This window comes from Hyperolius riggenbachi, chromosome 3 (assembly GCF_040937935.1).
Source record: "Hyperolius riggenbachi isolate aHypRig1 chromosome 3, aHypRig1.pri, whole genome shotgun sequence".
Classification (NCBI taxonomy): Eukaryota; Metazoa; Chordata; class Amphibia; order Anura; family Hyperoliidae; genus Hyperolius; species Hyperolius riggenbachi.
Window position 1 is genome coordinate 165164358 of NC_090648.1, and position 18119 is coordinate 165182476.

At 41.5% G+C, this 18119-nt stretch overlaps 1 long non-coding RNA gene across 1 annotated transcript; it reads right to left on the reverse strand.

Annotated features, from left to right (window-relative positions):
* Positions 1-11036: 11036 nt before the first annotated feature.
* Positions 11037-17763, reverse strand: LOC137563115 (uncharacterized). The gene is made up of 3 exons (XR_011030259.1): positions 17246-17763; positions 15535-15650; positions 11037-13431 (listed from the first exon to the last, which is right to left on the reverse strand). It is a non-coding gene; the product is annotated as an uncharacterized lncRNA (long non-coding RNA).
* Between the last annotated feature and the right edge of the window lie 356 nt (positions 17764-18119).

Sequence of the window (18119 nt, forward strand, 5' to 3'; positions counted from 1 at the left end):
GTGTGTGGGGGGGGGGTCAAGCTTACCTGTCAGACGTCTTCTAGGTATGTCCCTCGGCGCCTCCCACGATGCGCTCCATGCAGCGGTCCCGTGAGTACAGACACTTCCTCCTTCCGGGTTGAAGGAGGAAGTGTTTGTAATCACATGACGCGTGTGGAGCGCATCGTGGGAGGCGCCGAGGGACATACCTAGAAGACGTCTGACAGGTAAGCTTGACCCCCCCCCCCCCACACACACACACACACACACACACAGCCGTCCTGGGAGATATCCGGATAACAACTATCCGGCTATCTCCCGGGTCGTTTTTGAGCATCCCTGTGTACAGTGCCTAGCACAAAAATAACTATGCTGTGTTCCTTTTTTTCTTTCTCTGCCTGAAAGAGTTAAATATCAGGTATGTAAGTGGTTGATTCAGTCCTGACTAAGACAGGAAGTGACTACAGTGTGACCCTCACTGATAAGAAATTACAACTATAAAACACTTTCCTAGCAGAAAATGGCTTCTGAGAGCAGGAGAGTGATAAAAAGGGTCAATAGTTCCTAAATTTTAGCTCTGGCATACTTCAATGAATGGGCCATTGAGCAAAAACAATAAAACTGTTAAAACTTAAAAAGTAGATTTAAACATAAAATAAAACTGTGGAATATCTCCAAAAGTCATTTTTAGAAGAAGGAAGATAGATACAATCGTTCATTTCGTTAGTTTATTTTTGCATCGGGTGTCCTTTAAGACTTCATACGCTACTGGCACAAAAGTTATTTCTTATTCAGTAAGTTGTAAAGCAATGGGGAAGTATGAATATGCAGGAAATCACAGCGGCAAATTCAATTTCATCTTAAACCTTGCTCTTCATTGAAAGAGAAATTCAGGTTGCTTTAGATCACCAACAAAACTTTATATATTTTTTTCTTGTTCTCTGAATAGACATGTAAATTTATCATCACTAGTAAATTACATAGTAGAAGTGAAAAAGTTGCTCTGTACAGTGATGGGACACAGATAGAAGTCCAGTTGATGCAAACATATTTTTTCCTTGGATGCTAAATTATATAGGAGATTTTAATATTTTGCTATTAAGTGAATTCCAATACAGCAGCCAGATTTACCGTATGTTTCCATTCTTTAAAGCTTTGTTCAAGGATTCAAGCCTAAGTTACATAGTTTGTTTGGTTGAAAAAAGAAAAAATCCATCCATCAAGTTCAACCAGGAGGAAAAAAGAAAACAACACCACCCCTGAACCTGCAGATATTCACAATTGATCCAGAGAAAGGGGAAAAACCTTACAAGGCCTGGGTCAATTAGTTTTAAAGGATACCAGAACCCAAAGGCTCTGGTAAAGTGAAACCTGCAATGGGTAGGGAGAGAAAATTAGATACTTACCACTTCTGTCGTTCCCCGCAGTCAGCCTCCGGTCTTCTCCTATTCCTCCCGGTGTCCTGGCGACTTGGCTGACCTTTAACCTGGATAATCTTTGCTTCTGTCCGGCGCATAATGATGGGCAGAAGCACACACACTCCCCCGCCTCCTCCATCCTAGCGTCTGCGCTCCACTGAAAAGCAAGCGTCAGATGCTAATCACTTAGCAACTATATACATATATTTTCCTGTGGGTCCACCAATCTGGTATATCTGATCATGTGTGCTAAATGCCCCAATGTTATGTACGTGGGAGAAACTGGACAAACACTGCGCAAACGTATGAATGGACACAGGCACACTATTAATGATACCAAATCTGGACTCCCAGTTGCTACACACTTTCGGTCCAACGGACACAGCATGGATGATCTTCGTGTCACTGCCCTGAAGGGCGGCTTCAAAACGTCAAATGACCGATTAATAGCAGAAACAAAATTTATAAATTGGTTCAAAGCTGTGCAGAGGGGTCTGAATAAGGACAACAACTTTCTATATTGGTATGAGATTGATGATATATGAACTGTCTCAGCCACTCTAGCTGAACTTGTGAACTAAGAATTTACGATACCTCTGGGTCAATCCTAATACCAGGTCTGTGAGCAATAGAGTAAACAAGGATCCTTATCGTACCCCATTTAGATGGTCTGTTTGTATTAAGGCATCTTAATGACGTATTTATGCTTGAAAAAAATATCTGTTTTCCCTTTTGATGTTGCATGTATATAAGCTGTCTGTACCACCAGCTTGCAAACTAACAGGATGTAAACCTGACGAAGGCTGCAAGGCCGAAAGCTTGTTTATTCTTATTCATTTGTAGTTAGCCAATAAATGGTATCATCCTGATTTAAAACTTCTTGCTTTTACTGATGGCTAACACGGTACAATACCCTACTGCTACAACTATATACAGTACATTGCAGGGATTAAAGTGGACCTCCAGAGTAAAGAAGAAAATCCTGCAGCCTGCTAGTAAAAAACTCGACTTCCGGCGCCTGGCCCGCCTCCCTTCTCTCATCAGGGAAAAAATGCCAAGCTATTTACTGTCGGTAAGAGAGGAGAGGCGGGGCCAGGTGCCGGAAGTCAAGTGATGCAGGGTCGTCAGGACGGCTTCGCGGGACAAGGCTTCTCAGGTAAATATAACTTTTTTTTATTTGCAAGCTGCAGGATTTTCTTCTATACTCTGGAGGACCATTTTAATGGCATGCATCCTTTCCACTGAGTTCCTATCAGACACTGTGTTATGCAAGTGTACAAGTTTGCAGCCTGTCAATGACTTAATCCAGGTGTGGAAACTGAGTAACAAGCTCCTCCTATTGTGTACAGTTAATTACTCTGTACAGCAAGATAGAAGGTTTTTAAGTCATAGCCCATGAAGAGAATACAGATCCTAAGCTTACAAAGATGTACAATTTCAGCTTCAGTCAGTTTTGGAAATTGATAGCACGTATCAAACTGAACCGGAAATAAAGATTTTAATAACATTAAGTCACATCAAGTCTTTCAGAGCACTGATATGTTTGTAGTCATTTTTAATAAGTGGATTTTTATTGTAAAAGTTGCAGGCAGGTAGATAATATCAGTTTTGTAGGCAACACTGTATTTCTGATAAGCTTACATTGACCTGCTGTTTGCAATCAAACACACACACACACACATACATATACTGTATACACATACAGTACGTAATTTTTTTTCCTTTATAACATGACTATATACATACGGTATTTATCTTCATTCAAGTAGTATATGAAGAAAAAAAGAGATACAACTGAACAAAACATGATTATTGATTAACATATTTTTGCGCACCATAAGACGCTCCTGACCATTAGATGCACCTAGGCTTAAAGGACAGAAATCAGGGGAAAAATATACTAAACCTGGGTGCGTCTATGGTGCAAGGGCATCTTATGGACCGTCTCCCCCCAAGCTGTCTCTATCTAGGCTACTCTATTTAAGCTACACTTCCCAGCTACTCACCAGCTGCACTACACTTCATTACACTACACTACACTAACCCCTGATGCTCCACCAGTTACAATGCACTACACTACACTACACTATACTAACTCCTGCTTCCCCTCCAGCTACACTGCACTACACTACAATACCCCCTGCTGCCCCACCAGCTACACTACGCTACACTAACACTTGATGCCCCACCATTTACTCAACACTACACCATCTCCTGATGCCCCGCCCCCCCCTTCCCTTGGGACACTACGCTACAACTGCAGGGAAGCTCTCACCTGTTCCAGCCGGCATCTCTCCTTCTTTGTCTCCCTTTTGCAGCCCTTGCAGGGCGTCGTACTTCCTGGTTACTGACACCATCTTACTCTCTTACTACGTGACCTTATAGTGAACCTTAAGTAAAAAAAAAAATTAGTTTTACTCACCTGGGGCTTCCCTCAGCCCCTGCAGCTGTTCGGTGCCCTCGCAGCCTCGCTCCGAGCCTCCTGTCCCCGCCGGCGGCTACTTCTGGTTTCAGCGGCAGGCGCTGACAGACTGGGAATGCGAGTGATTCTTTGCGTTCCCGAACACAATAGCACCCTCTATACTGCTATTACAGCCTTCCTTGGATCGGAGCGAGGCTGCGAGGGCACCGGACAGCTGCAGGGGGCTGAGGGAAGCCCCAGGTGAGTAAAACTCTTCTTTTTTTTTTTTACTTAAGGTTTACTTTAAGGCACATGTGGGCCACTGGGATCACACAGTAAGAGGGCATCAGTAGCCAGGAAGTACAGCACCTTCTGTGGACCGGTGCAGTATATGGCAGCACGCTCTGATGATGACATGTGTACAACCACTCTCCCGGCTATGCAATGAGTGGCGTCAGGTCACACATGGAATGTTGCAATGATTTTGCATGGGGTAAAGGCGACAGAACAGCTGGTGGGAGGAACCAAATGCTCTCTGCCACATGTGACGTGGCCACCAGGAAGACACAGGACACATTCGGAATATAAAAAGCACTGACTTTGGGGGAGACAAAGTGCATCTTATAGTCCAAAAATATGTTTTTTTTTGTTGAATGAACAACACAAAAAAGTAATAGATATGCAGTTTCTTTTTATGGAAAAAATTTAAAGGGACACTATAATGAGAGGGATATGGAGGCTGCCATACTTTTAAACAATACAAGGTTGAATAAACGACACACATTACTGCACTACTAATTAGAAGCAAATAATAAATAAAAAAAATGTGCTAAAATAAATTGGCCTGGACCAATTGCAAGCCTCTAAATAAACTGGCTGCTAAAGTGTTAACAAATACATTTAATAATGCAATATCCTATATAATAAAACCCTAATGCCTCTGTGACCCATGTCCGTGTGTGTGTCCCTGCGTGCTACTGCGCACGTGCCGCAGGGACAGCCGTTGGACGGGAGCAGGACAGGCAGGGGGCCGGGCGCGCGGTGGGCGTGCGTAGGGCGCTTGCGCGGTTGGGCGTTTGGCAGGCGCGTGTGGCGGGCGTGCGAGCATGCGCGGTGACTCACGGCGGCGGTCACGGGAGGATGAGAGGGGAGGATGAGAGGGAAGGGGAGGGGAGGGAGGCGGGGGTTTAAACACAGACCTAGAGCCCGTTTTTAAACGGGTTTAGGTCTACTAGTAATATAATATAATATGAAATACTGTGACCTCTACATTTGAGTTGACTGTTCACTGTCTCTTTCCACAGTTTTGGAAATGTCCTCTTGTGTAGATGTCCAGAGTCTCACAAGTGTAGGACAGTACAAATCTACAAGTTGTGGAGCTTTAATGAAAAAAATTAGCCATAAAGACGGTGAACTTTTTATTTTTCTTAGCTATTTTTTCTTTTTAACTCACTGCATTGAGTGTGCTAATGTCAATGCATTGTTAAAGTGGACCCAAATTAAAAATACAACATTTCAGAAATAAAATCTATTTTCTAACTTATAATAATAAATAGCAGCCTTTTTTCAGCTGCATGATGACAAATATAAAATATTTTACATTTATTGGAGGAACCCCTCTCTTCCTTTCATATTGCCGGGACAGAATCCGGCAGACTGGTGGAGGAGATAAAAAAATAAACGCAAAACACAGGGTGCTACTGATGATGTCACAGGGGAGGTGATCTCAGCTTGTGTGAGATTTCACATAGACGACGCCCCAGTGAGGGAGGGTAGCTGATGAGAAACACACCCATGATCTAAAACCTCCTACTAAGCTCAGAAGTAATGGCTGCCACCTGTATAACCCTAGTTATGAAAAGAGAAGGGTGAAAAGCATGCACTGAAATGCTCATAGGCTTGAAGGAGTGTTTATTTATCTTTGTATGTGTCAGAGTGGTGCAACTAAATATTTTGAATTAAAAAAATGTTTGGTTTGGGTACGGTTTAAGACAAGCGCCGTGGGTTAATTGACTGTATACGTGATATTTGCTAGACAGGGCGGGGAACTGATCCCCACTTGGCAACTGATATTATTAGGCAAAGCGCTAATTGCTATTTTTCCACACCATTTTTACAAATTGTTCTCTGGAGGATTTGCACATCTTCTCTTCCAGTTAAGAAAGCTTATGTCATGTTTGATTAAAGAAAAAAGTTCAAGTTCTACTGTTTATTCTTGCATTGGAAGATGTGCCAAATCCTGAACTTTGCACCTCGGTTAGCACTTGAAAGTTTGTTATTGCTCTGCTTTGGACAACATCGTCTTTTAGGACATTGCTGCCCAGTTGTTGTCTGCAAAATTACTTTTAGTGACGTTGCTTTACCCACCATTTATTTGTGTATTTATATATAATTCCAATATTTTTTTTACTAAATATGTTAAATTGTATTAAAGTAAAAAAAAAAAGGAAAATAAATAATTTTTTAAATAGTTACTTCTTGCCACTATTGCATGTGTTAAGTGCAAGGGCTCTATCTCTGACCTCACTCAGACATCAGATTACTTCACACTGCAGATTGACTCACATAGGAGGGGCAGATCCTTCCCCTATCCCGTTATCCCAGCAAGATAAGGATATGGATGCACAAGTGCTGAATCAACTCTTTATTGCTGCTTTAAAGTGGACCTGAACTCATGCACAGCACAAGGAAAACACAGATGAATCCACCCTGTACGTATTTAGAGAGTTTAGCCTGTTTAATTCCCCTCATCTGTGACTAATCACAACTGTAATTTGATCTCTGAGCTGTGTCAGCACAGGAATCTCAGCAGTCCATGGCAGAGCAGCTTATTTGTAAACACAGGGTGTTAACCCAATTCTGCTTCCATCAAAGCAGGAAGTAGCCACACTGCAGATTTATTGCAGGTTTTCTATCAACTGCAACAAATAAGCATGTTTTTAATGGTTATTATGATGTTACTTATCTTAGAAAAGAGGAAGTTCTGAGTTCAGGTCTGATTAATGTGTACAACCCAAGCAGGAGGAGGATGGACGCCTTCCTTGCTGATGTTAGGTTTCATGGAAGCTTATGCAGCAGAGCTCTTGTAGTATAGACTATTGTTTTGGAATTGTAGCTGGATGTGACATATTCCTTTGCAGCTGCTTTTCTATGTGCTGAAGTAGCTTGAAAGCGGTGTATCCTGTTGTAGTGCTGCCCATAGGGTTCAATATACTCTAATGGCTTGATCCTTCCTCTGCCTGTTCCATGCACACGGAGGCAGAATGGGTATGGGTACCCTGTCTGCTGACTGCATTTACCTAGATGGAGTTTTACCTCTTGCCAGGTTGCAGGCAGTTGCAGGTTTCTGGGGTTTGCTTGCCTTTTATTGGGCTTCCAAACATAAACATAACCATATAAACAACTCTTTCTTTAAAAAGAGTAAATACTCACAACATTGGATACCTACAAAACAAGCAGCACACACTAATATGTGCCTATAGCATATAGCAATGCACAAGAACACTCGCTTTATAGCCAGATATGTCAGGATTTAATCAGAAAATTGGGACAATGTATCTTTGCATTTTGAACAGCTGAGCCAGAGCAAACATGTCCCTCAGTGGGGTTGCCAAGTGCCATGAAAATGGTCCAGGCTTTTATCCACTTTTGGTGGATTGCACCTTCAGTAATGCCTATTTGTAACCCTCCCTCTTCCCTTTGTATCCCGTGCTGAGGATGCTGGGAGTACTTTGATAGGAATGCTTTTAGTGCAGCAATTTCCTTAAAAATAGATTTTGCAGATGTTATTATTACAGGCAGGAAAAAAAAATGGCACCCTCCCCGCAAGCCTGAAACACGCAGTCATTCAACCCCTATTGTGCTGGCGCTTTAAAAGCTCGGAGAGAAATGTGGGCAAGTTGCATATGGGATAATGCTATTCATTGTCAGCAGGTGCACGTGTCTTGCTATGTGCTGAAATTATAGCCTGCATTTCACAAGTGAGGCTCATTTTGTGCTCTTCTCTGTTGTTGACATTCGCAGGTGCTCCACAAGCAGAGACTGAGGAAACCCAAATGGGCAGAACAACAGATTATTCTGACAGTGACAAAACAGCCAGGAGGGATCTCCAGGAACACCTTATATCTGCTTCAAGAACATCTGTATCCTTTGTGTGGCGCTAACAAGCAGTACATCCTTACTGAGCGTTAATGTCAATGTAATCTTAAAGGGAACCCAAGGTGAGAGACATATAGAGGCTGACATATCTATTTCCTTTTTTTAAGAATAACAGCCTGGCAGTCCTGATGATCTTTTTGGTCAGTAGGGTCTAAACACACACCTGAAACAAGCATGCAGCTAATCCAGTTAGACTTGAGTCAGAGAACCTGATCAGCATGCTTGTTCGGGGGCTCTGGCTAAAAGTATTAGAGGCAGAGGATCAGCAGGACAGCCAGGCATTGTTTAAAAGGAAATAAATATGTGTATCCATGTGTCTCTCACCTTAAAGTGGATCCGAGATAAACTTTTACTCATTGCATAATTGTGTTCCTTTCCTATTGTTTATAGGACATTCCTCAAGCCAAATACTTTTTTGTTTTTGTTTTAATACTCTAATTCCCTATAAACTAAACAAGCCTCGCCCACAGCTTTTCAGAGAGCCTTGGCATTTTCAGACAGTAGCAAGAGCTTACAGGAGCTCAGTCTGGGCAGGAGGAGGAGGTTACTAGCCAGAGATTTCAGAGGCAGAGGGGAGGAGGGAGGAGGAGAGGGGACTGAATTTACACACAGGCAAGCTGATAGCATCTCCAGCCCTTAGCCTCTGACAATGTGACAAACAGAACATGGCTGCATGTTATTCATTGTATCACAGGAATAAATAATCATACACTTTGGCAGCTAGATATGCTGTGTAAACTAATCTAAACTTTAGATAAGATATATAGACAAGTTACTTGATTGATAATATAAAATAAACCATGTATGCCCAGCATTACACTAATTTCTAACCCTATTACCAAACACTAACTCTATAATTATGCCTAACACTGTTTTTTAACCCTGACCCACCTATTACTAAGCCTAACATGAACCCTTCAAGCACTCCAGGTGATAACGCTCCATCACAGCTGATAAAGGTAAATGGTTATACATATAGTCAATACTGTTCCTCGACTCTAGCTGCTTCTCAGCAGATTCAGAGTTTGGCTATATAGTAACTGAACCCCTGTGACAATTCCATACCCCATCGCATGTTGTGCTGATAGCCGAACTCCAGCACCCAACTCAATCACGCAACAAACCATAACCACAAACTTACATTGCAGTCTATGGTAGCACCTGAATAAACTATCAGTCCCGTCACCCAAATGAGGTGTCTAATGCCTCAGGAGTCCTGCTGTCCATCCTGAAAAGCTCTAATTTCTCCTGCAAGGATGTCTCCAAATCAGCCCTTTACAGAAATGGATTACGATGAATTGGGGCCCTAGGCTAGATAGCAGTTTTTGCTCACTGCTGACAATCACCTTGCTTTTTCAAGTAAGGTTTGGTGGAGGCTAGTGTCCACCAGGCCCCTAGACTCTCTCCAGGCCCAATGTAACTTCCTAGAATTGCCTTGTGGATGATCGGGCCCTGCCCTTTACCAGGGCACAACAAAAGCTAATTACTAACACAGAAGAATTTTCTCCTGCAAGGGTATCTTTAAATCAGCCCTTTACCAGTTCACAAGAAAAGCTAATTACACAGCAGAAATGTGCTCAGTGATTCTATACCTACACTGGTGCAAGCTGCATTCACTGTGAATACATTTGCTCACTGTTACGCAGCACAAAGCACAAAATTGTTATTAATTTATGCAACACCTATTTCAGTTTAACTAACTATATTTCCCCCATTTACAGAGTTTTAAATACGCTGCTATATAACTTTCTGATGGAGGCTCAGGGGAACATATTAGAAGGCTTTCTGATTTTCTTTTCTCTACAATGTAATTATTAGCTGATCCCATTGACTATCAAAAAAAGAATATGTTGTAGAATTTAATGGAGTTATTAAATCCCTTCCATCACTTCAACCAAAGTGAATCTTGAAAAGGGATTGTTAGAAAGCATTATCACTCTCTGGATGGTTTCTTGGAATTACTGATCTACATTCAAGAACATGACTGAGCTAATTGGCTCTAATCCCATCAAATGTCTTTTACTTCCACTTTGCTCTTTAGTAATATGGATCACACATGGGGAGCGGGCCAGACCAGCATGCTGTTGAAATGTCAAGATGTCCTCCTCTACAGTCGTATTTAATAGCGTATAAGTAACTGGGTTCCTTCTGATAATTTCTCAAGGAAAAGGCTCCATTCACTGACTGAACTTTATTTCATGTCAATAATAGCCTGTTATGTACTCAGAAATGGACTTATTGGGGTTGATTCACAAAGGTTACTTATTTTTCACTTTAACTGTAAGGAGTGTTAATGCATAAGATAAACAAATAAGGAGAGATAATTCATGAGATAAATAGATAAGGAGAGCTAAACCATGAGTTATGTCAAATAAGGAGAGCTAAACCATGAGTTATGTCAAATAAGGAGAGGTAAACCATGAGTTATGTAAAATAAGGAAAGCTAAACCATGAGTTATGTCAAATAGGGCGGGATAAACCATGATTTAAGTTACATAAGGAGAGGTAAATCATGAGTTAAGTCATTTAAGGAGAGATAAGATAAACTGTGAGTTAATAGATAAGGTGAGATAATTTAACAGAAAAGCTTTGTGAATCAGGCCCTCTGTGAGGAAAATGAGCCCCACTTGAAGGCAGAAGAAAAGCAACAAGTCTGGTCCTTGTCAGCAGAATCTTGTGAAAATGTAGTTAATAGATACAGCAATAAAGCAAAACAGTCAGTCTTGATCAGCACTTTTTACATATTTCAGAGGATTAGTGACGTAGGCACCCATCCATCCCTGATTATAAAATGTAAATAATGATGCAGAAAAAGGTTTGTATAAATGTGACAAAGCAGGGGCATAACAAGAACCCCGCTTGTGGCCTGTCACACACGTCCTTATACGCCTTTGCCCCCCTACATGCAGAGCAATTGCAGGGAGCAATGTAATATGCTCCAGTGCTGCATTGGTTCTCCTCTTCCTTCCATCTGTTACTCCCTCTGTGCTGCTGTAATGCTATGTTTTTGGCGTTGCTAAGGCCTCACACTCGACTCACACTAGCACACAGACTAGGTAAATACATAGCTTACGACTTCACACTGTAGTAGGATATTTATTCAATTATTTACATTATTTACAGGTATAGCAGTGAATCATGGATAAGTAATAGAGTAAAGAATCAATACATTACCGGATATTGCATCATCACTCCGTATCGGGGGACCAGCGATCGTCAGGAGGCAGCGCATACACAACATCACACAACTCGTCAGTAGTGGAGAGTCCCATCAGAGCAAGGGAAATCTCTCTTTCTTATACTCATAGCTCCACCCATTTTCCCGATTGCATCTTGGGGATGCTCAGGCATGAGCCTTGCTATGATTGGATGACTTATAGTCAATATTCTCATGAACAGGACTAGTTCTGGTTAAGTCCCGTGTGAACGTGCAATTCCTGAAACAGTTAATTCAGGGTTACGCGCTTATTGCAACACAATGTTATATAACCATATCACGTGCCACGCATGCTCAGTACTTGTTGTGACTGGGTGGGTTCGTCCTTCAGCCTATCCACAACGTGGAAGTATGATTCATCCCTCGTGATAACCGCGTGAACACAGCGCACAGCCGTATGTTTTTATAACTTGCAGTAACCTTTTGTTCTTCTGTCAATGGTTTTCTTATGGAGAATGGTGCATCACTACTAAAAGATCAAAATATGTCCTATCTGCCTACAGACTAGCTTGCTAATGTGTTTCTTACCTAACAGCCAGTCATTCACACAGACTCTTCAGACTTGTATCACATTCGGTCCTTAGTGATGACCATTAACATATGAAACCATGACAATTTTTTTCCTCTTACAACAGATCCCATATGCCACATACCAGTTCCATCTGGATAGGATAACTATAACAATCATTACAATCAAAAAATAGGATGAACTATACACTTCATCATTGTTTCTGCTGATGGCGAATAACCCATAAATACATCCCACCAATGGTGAGAGGTGGCATCTGCTATGGCAGAGCCCACTTTAACAATTTTGTTTGCAATCACGGCAGTACTGAGCTGGTGTACGATTATACTTCTATTCAACTTTTTAATAGCACTTTTTCACTTCCGTTAGATTTTTCAACAATCCGCTTTAGTTTAGTCAGGTTTAGATCCCAATTGGGAACTTCCAAACCTTGGCCTTGCCAGGAAACCTTTGTAGTTAACGTTATGTCTGGCATCAACATAAAAGTTTCATTTTCCCATTGGAATACAGTGATATTGTGTATGCATCCTGCAAAAGGCACCCTCATTTTAGGGACCACCTGATGATCTGTCACTACACATACCACTTGAGGTGTTATTTCCACCATCCAGCGGTATGTTATAGGCATTATGGTCCACCCACATTTGTTTACAGTGTTCTGTAACAAACAAGGTTCATATGCAGTAGACTGTAACTTACATATTTTACTGTTTAAAGTATTATCACAAAAAGTCAAATCATGTGTTCTGTTGCTGTCATCAATAACCTGTCCATAAAACGTAGGTACCCAGAAGTGCTGATCACCTTCTGGCCCAATTAATAATGGCAAAATAACATACTTACACATTATACCACTTTTAGTAACATTGTAAAGTGTCAATTGTCCCATGCAAAATGTATCATTGCACATCACTTTAGGTGCTTTGATATCTGTCCAGTGATCAGTTCTTATCATGGAACTGAACACGGTCCTCCAAACCTCCTCATTTCCAGTCAACAACATAGTTTGAAATAACCCTTTCTGTTGTTGCTGTTGTAAGGTTTGCATGGAACAGATAGTCCAGTTTACAATTCTAGTTATATCAACATCTGTTTCATACATAACAGAGGCACTTGCGTTAATTAAGTCAAGCAAATCATCATCTATTTTAGCTTGTAACTTAAATGGCGCCCATATAGTTGGCATCCATTTAGCTTGTAAAATTAAGACATCATTTATTTTACTTCCAACGTTATGCAATCTATTTGCTAATGTTTCAATATCAAAACTATTAAGAGTTCCAGTCAATGTCCCATATCCTCCTAACAAAGTGTCATACCACTCTCTTCGTATTTGGTGTGGTTTAGAACAGTTTATGGCAGCTGGAAACGTGATTTTAGCATGAATCACAGTCTTTTAGGCATGTTGCCCCACCTTTGCACAAGTGGAAGGTAGTCTCTTTATATGCCCAGGGTCCACTTTCGCATCCATCATATCCACAAATATCAAAGCAGGCCCCACCGAGACATGTTCCATTGAAAGTAGCATTGAGAATGTCACATGCTTGCCTAGCATTACAGGTAAAGTTTCTCTGTAGACAACTCTTGGTTTTATTTCCCCACACGAAAGTCACCGTGGATCCCCTGTATCGGTTACTCGACTACCTGAAGTCCATGCATTAACGCCACAGCTTTCCAACCACACGATACCAAGGATTCCAAGGACAATGCCATAGACATGGAGATCAATCTGCAAAAAACCCAAACAAGTGTGACTTATTCTTGCAAATAACATTTTTCCTGTGGGATATATTCCCACTTTTCCTGTTCTGGCCTCCAGCAGAGTTCGGTCCTTGCCTACTGCAATCACATCTGCTGGAGGAGGCGGTCCTTGGGGATTCTGACCCACATTTTAGCTCCAACATTTACTGTATTAGTAGAACCAAAATATTCATCACCCTTTACTGATGGGCTTCCCTCTCTACAAATAAAGGAATTAGGGTCCCTTTACACTTAATCAGCTGCTGTTAACTGTAATCAAAAAATAACAACTGATGTACAGTCCAGCGTCCGTGTCCCCCTATGGCCTCTTTCACACCATACACTGAAAAAACATTGAAATCTTTTCACAGTGCATTGCCATTGGGGAAAAAACAACAACAACAAAAAACAAGAAAAAACAAACAACAACAAAATTGTATGCGTACTACTACTAATGCATACCAGCGCATTAAGTGTAAAAGGGCCCTCAGGAGAACCTGGGCTATACAACTCTTTGGCCTGTGTATACACAGTGTCCTCCCCTAAAAACTTTAACCCATCCTCTCTCCTTTTCCAATAATTAACTCACTATTTCCCAGGTTAATCATGATCACTTTAATTTATTCTTGATAGTCGGAGTCAATTACTCCTCCTATCCCTATAGCTCCTTTCTGAGCAAAACTGGATTGGGTAGCTATTTGCCCATAATGTTAGTCAGGTATTTTACATCCTATACCTGTGGGAATGGTTGTAACCTGCGAGGGGTTAATGATAACAACTTGTAAAGCATGCAAATCCAACCCAGCTGACACAGGTGTTCCCCTATATGGAGCTACCGCATCCTTATGCATTTTCCAATAAGGAATCGTTTCTACTTTAACCACCCCACCAGCTAGTTTCTGGTGTAAACAAAAATCTGTCATCTTCACAGTTTGTTTGTATTATTTTAAACTACAATATGCATACATTCTAGCATCTTTAACAGAGGTATTCTTGAACATATAATACACTCTATATCAGTAAGGTCTCAAAGCACACTTCATACAATTCATTAGAAACAACTCAATTCACACTTCAGCATCAACACATTCTGCCACTTCATGCCATTCAGCTAGTCAGTACAACATTCAACCCTAGAGAAACCAGGCATTTCTCTGCAAGACAAACAAATCTCATTTAGTAACTAATGACCTTGGCCCGTTTAAAAAAAAAAACCAAGCTAGGCCTTTCGCTGCGCATGCATGTGCCCGCTGTGCACATGCACCCGCCACGCGCGTGCCCTCATACACCGTTGCGCACACGCTGGCCGCCTCTGGCCCTATCCCCCCTCAACTTTTCCCCAGTGTTTCTGCGCCCCTCCCTGCACATGTGCAGTGCAAAAAAAAAAAAAAAAAAAAAAAAAAAAAAAACTCTGAATAGACGCAGAGACACAGGCATATTATATAAAAAAGTTTTTCAGTCTAATTACGCAATATATTCATGCTACATTGCCATAATAGACTTCACAATTCTATTTCTTTCACACAGTCTCATCTAATCTAGCTTTCAGCTCAACAAGTAAACAATTTCACTCCTGCACAATTATAGCTAGAAACCAGGGGAAAATTTGCTGGCAGATGTCCCCGTGACATCATAATCACATTTAACCCTGTAAATAAAAAGTGAGCATTTGCAGGGATTTGGAAGTTCTAGCGAAACCCAGCACAACACACAGTGATTCACAACGCACACACACAAGAAAGTTGCTTTACTATTTCTCACCTCTTTAACCATTTATTTTATCAAACAAGATGCATGTCCCATGAAGTAAGAGTTAAAGGTCAATATATTTTTTTTACAGCATGTACTCCTGAATGAAAAAATAATGCTTGCCAAGCACCCCCAGCTGAGGAGAGCAACATCTCAAACACTCACTGGCTCGCATACATTCCCTAGGAGCACTCACCGCCCGTGCACAAATGCATTTTTTTTAAACATTCCTCTATGCATTCAATTAAACAAAAAACAGACATATGAATACACGATTAATCAGGACTCGCTATAACGGATTCACCATATAAAACATTCACTAGAAACAACAATGTTAACCCACCTGTCTTGTCCAGATTATATTACCATTTCAACTCTGCCAGTGCAGTCAGATACTGTCACTTTAAGGAATTTGCTTTACAATTTTAAACACAGCACTCCAAGATTATACTCCGAAATCTACCAACAAAGACACAGACTGTATTAAAAACCGTAGTAGTAAAAGCTGAGATTCACTGTCAGGTTACTCTCTGCCCCTTTTTCCCATCCATATTTTATCATTAAAAATATGGGGTTTTCCTTAAGAGGGACAAAACCAGCAGTAACAACCTAAAGAAAGTTCCCAGCTATTCCTAATCTTTTCAAATGGAACAAAATACATTTGTGCTAAACACTTCCAATTCCAGTTCAATGCACATTGTCCTATTTCTTGTGCAATGATCAGTGGCAGAGTTTGGCTTCCTTTTATTCACAGAAGCTCCCTGCTCCACTGATAACAATCCAAAATGTGTCATCACAGGAGCCTCTTCCCCAGCTACTTCCTCCAGTACATTTATTTTACCAGCTGCAGATTCTGTTACATGTTGGTATTTATCTGCAGCTGCCTGTGATGACACTTGTGCAACTATCACTCTGTCATCCTACTCTAGTTCCTTTTTCTAACAGGACTACCCTTTTTCCAACAGGAATACCCTCAAGTAAAGTAACAACATTGAGGGATTCTGATTCTTTCAACTTACACAATCTTTGTTGAAGCTTTCTATAAGCTGTCAACAACATCCCACTATGCCGCCCGAGAGCGACATCATGCCCCGCCTTAACAGGGCCCCCCCCTAGAGTCTTATCTACATCTAGAGAGAGCAACAACATCACCCGCTTTAACGGGGAAACACTATATTCCAGCATCAGGCAGCGTCCCTCAACCTCAAGTTGAGCCTGTTCCGCCTTTTCTTGATCCTGGAACGCCTTCTGCAATCGCTTGTGCACACCACGATATGCAGAGGCCAACACCCAGCTAATTCTAGCTGGGGTAACTGCATCACCTACCTTGGTAGGGAGTTTCTCAAGTACTTGAACTAAATCAACCGGTTCTGATTCTTTCAACTGCTTATCCCACAATTCTACCAACCCATGGCTAGCTAATTCTACTGCTATAATATTATACGGAGACTCGGTCCAGCCGGGGATCTCCGCAGGTTCTTTTAGGCATTTGGCCTTTTTCTTAAACATATTGCCTTACTTTTGGCACACTGCCAACTGGGCGTGGCTTTGACCAGAGGTGCCCCTCAATTTCTAGACACCAATGGTCAAACTTCCCACAGATAAATTTTGCTTAGTTCAAAAGATATCTTGACTTGAAACTAAGTGGGAGGAGCTATCGACTCCAAACTTTTCCCACACCTGTAATCTGTCCTAAGATATATATATATCAAGTATCAAGTCCATATACCATACAGGGGCAATTTTACAAAGATTTAGATTACTTGCCCCACTAACTGGCAAAATGCCAAATTTTGCAAAATTACACCCAGAGACCCACAGAATCATAGGCAATATATTTCAGAGGTCAAAAGTCATCCTCGTCGCCATTTATGTAATGCTATGTTTTTGGCGTTGCTAAGGCCTCACACTCGACTCACACTAGCACACAGACTAGGTAAATACATAGCTTACGACTTCACACTGTAGTAGGATATTTATTCAATTATTTACATTATTTACAGGTATAGCAGTGAATCATGGATAAGTAATAGAGTAAAGAATCAATACATTACCGGATATTGCATCATCACTCCGTATCGGGGGACCAGCGATCGTCAGGAGGCAGCGCATACACAACATCACACAACTCGTCAGTAGTGGAGAGTCCCATCAGAGCAAGGGAAATCTCTCTTTCTTATACTCATAGCTCCACCCATTTTCCCGATTGCATCTTGGGGATGCTCAGGCATGAGCCTTGCTATGATTGGATGACTTATAGTCAATATTCTCATGAACAGGACTAGTTCTGGTTAAGTCCCGTGTGAACGTGCAATTCCTGAAACAGTTAATTCAGGGTTACGCGCTTATTGCAACACAATGTTATATAACCATATCACGTGCCACGCATGCTCAGTACTTGTTGTGACTGGGTGGGTTCGTCCTTCAGCCTATCCACAACGTGGAAGTATGATTCATCCCTCGTGATAACCGCGTGAACACAGCGCACAGCCGTATGTTTTTATAACTTGCAGTAACCTTTTGTTCTTCTGTCAATGGTTTTCTTATGGAGAATGGTGCATCGCTACTAAAAGATCAAAATATGTCCTATCTGCCTACAGACTAGCTTGCTAATGTGTTTCTTACCTAACAGCCAGTCATTCACACAGACTCTTCAGACTTGTATCACAGCTGCATACCTGCATCCCGATCACATGACATGCATTGGGAGGTGGAGGATAGCACCATAGAGAGTGCGACTGTCAGGGTGAAGAGGTGACCTGATGCAGCGTTGGAGCAGGAAAAATATACACTGATTCGCTGTGCTTACACTGCAACGTGGGAGGAGGAGTGGGCCTGCATAGACCCCATGTGCAAAGATTAGATTTGAATTGTTGTTATACTCGTGTGTTTTTGGAAAAGCCTCACTTTAGCACCTCAGCAGTGTAA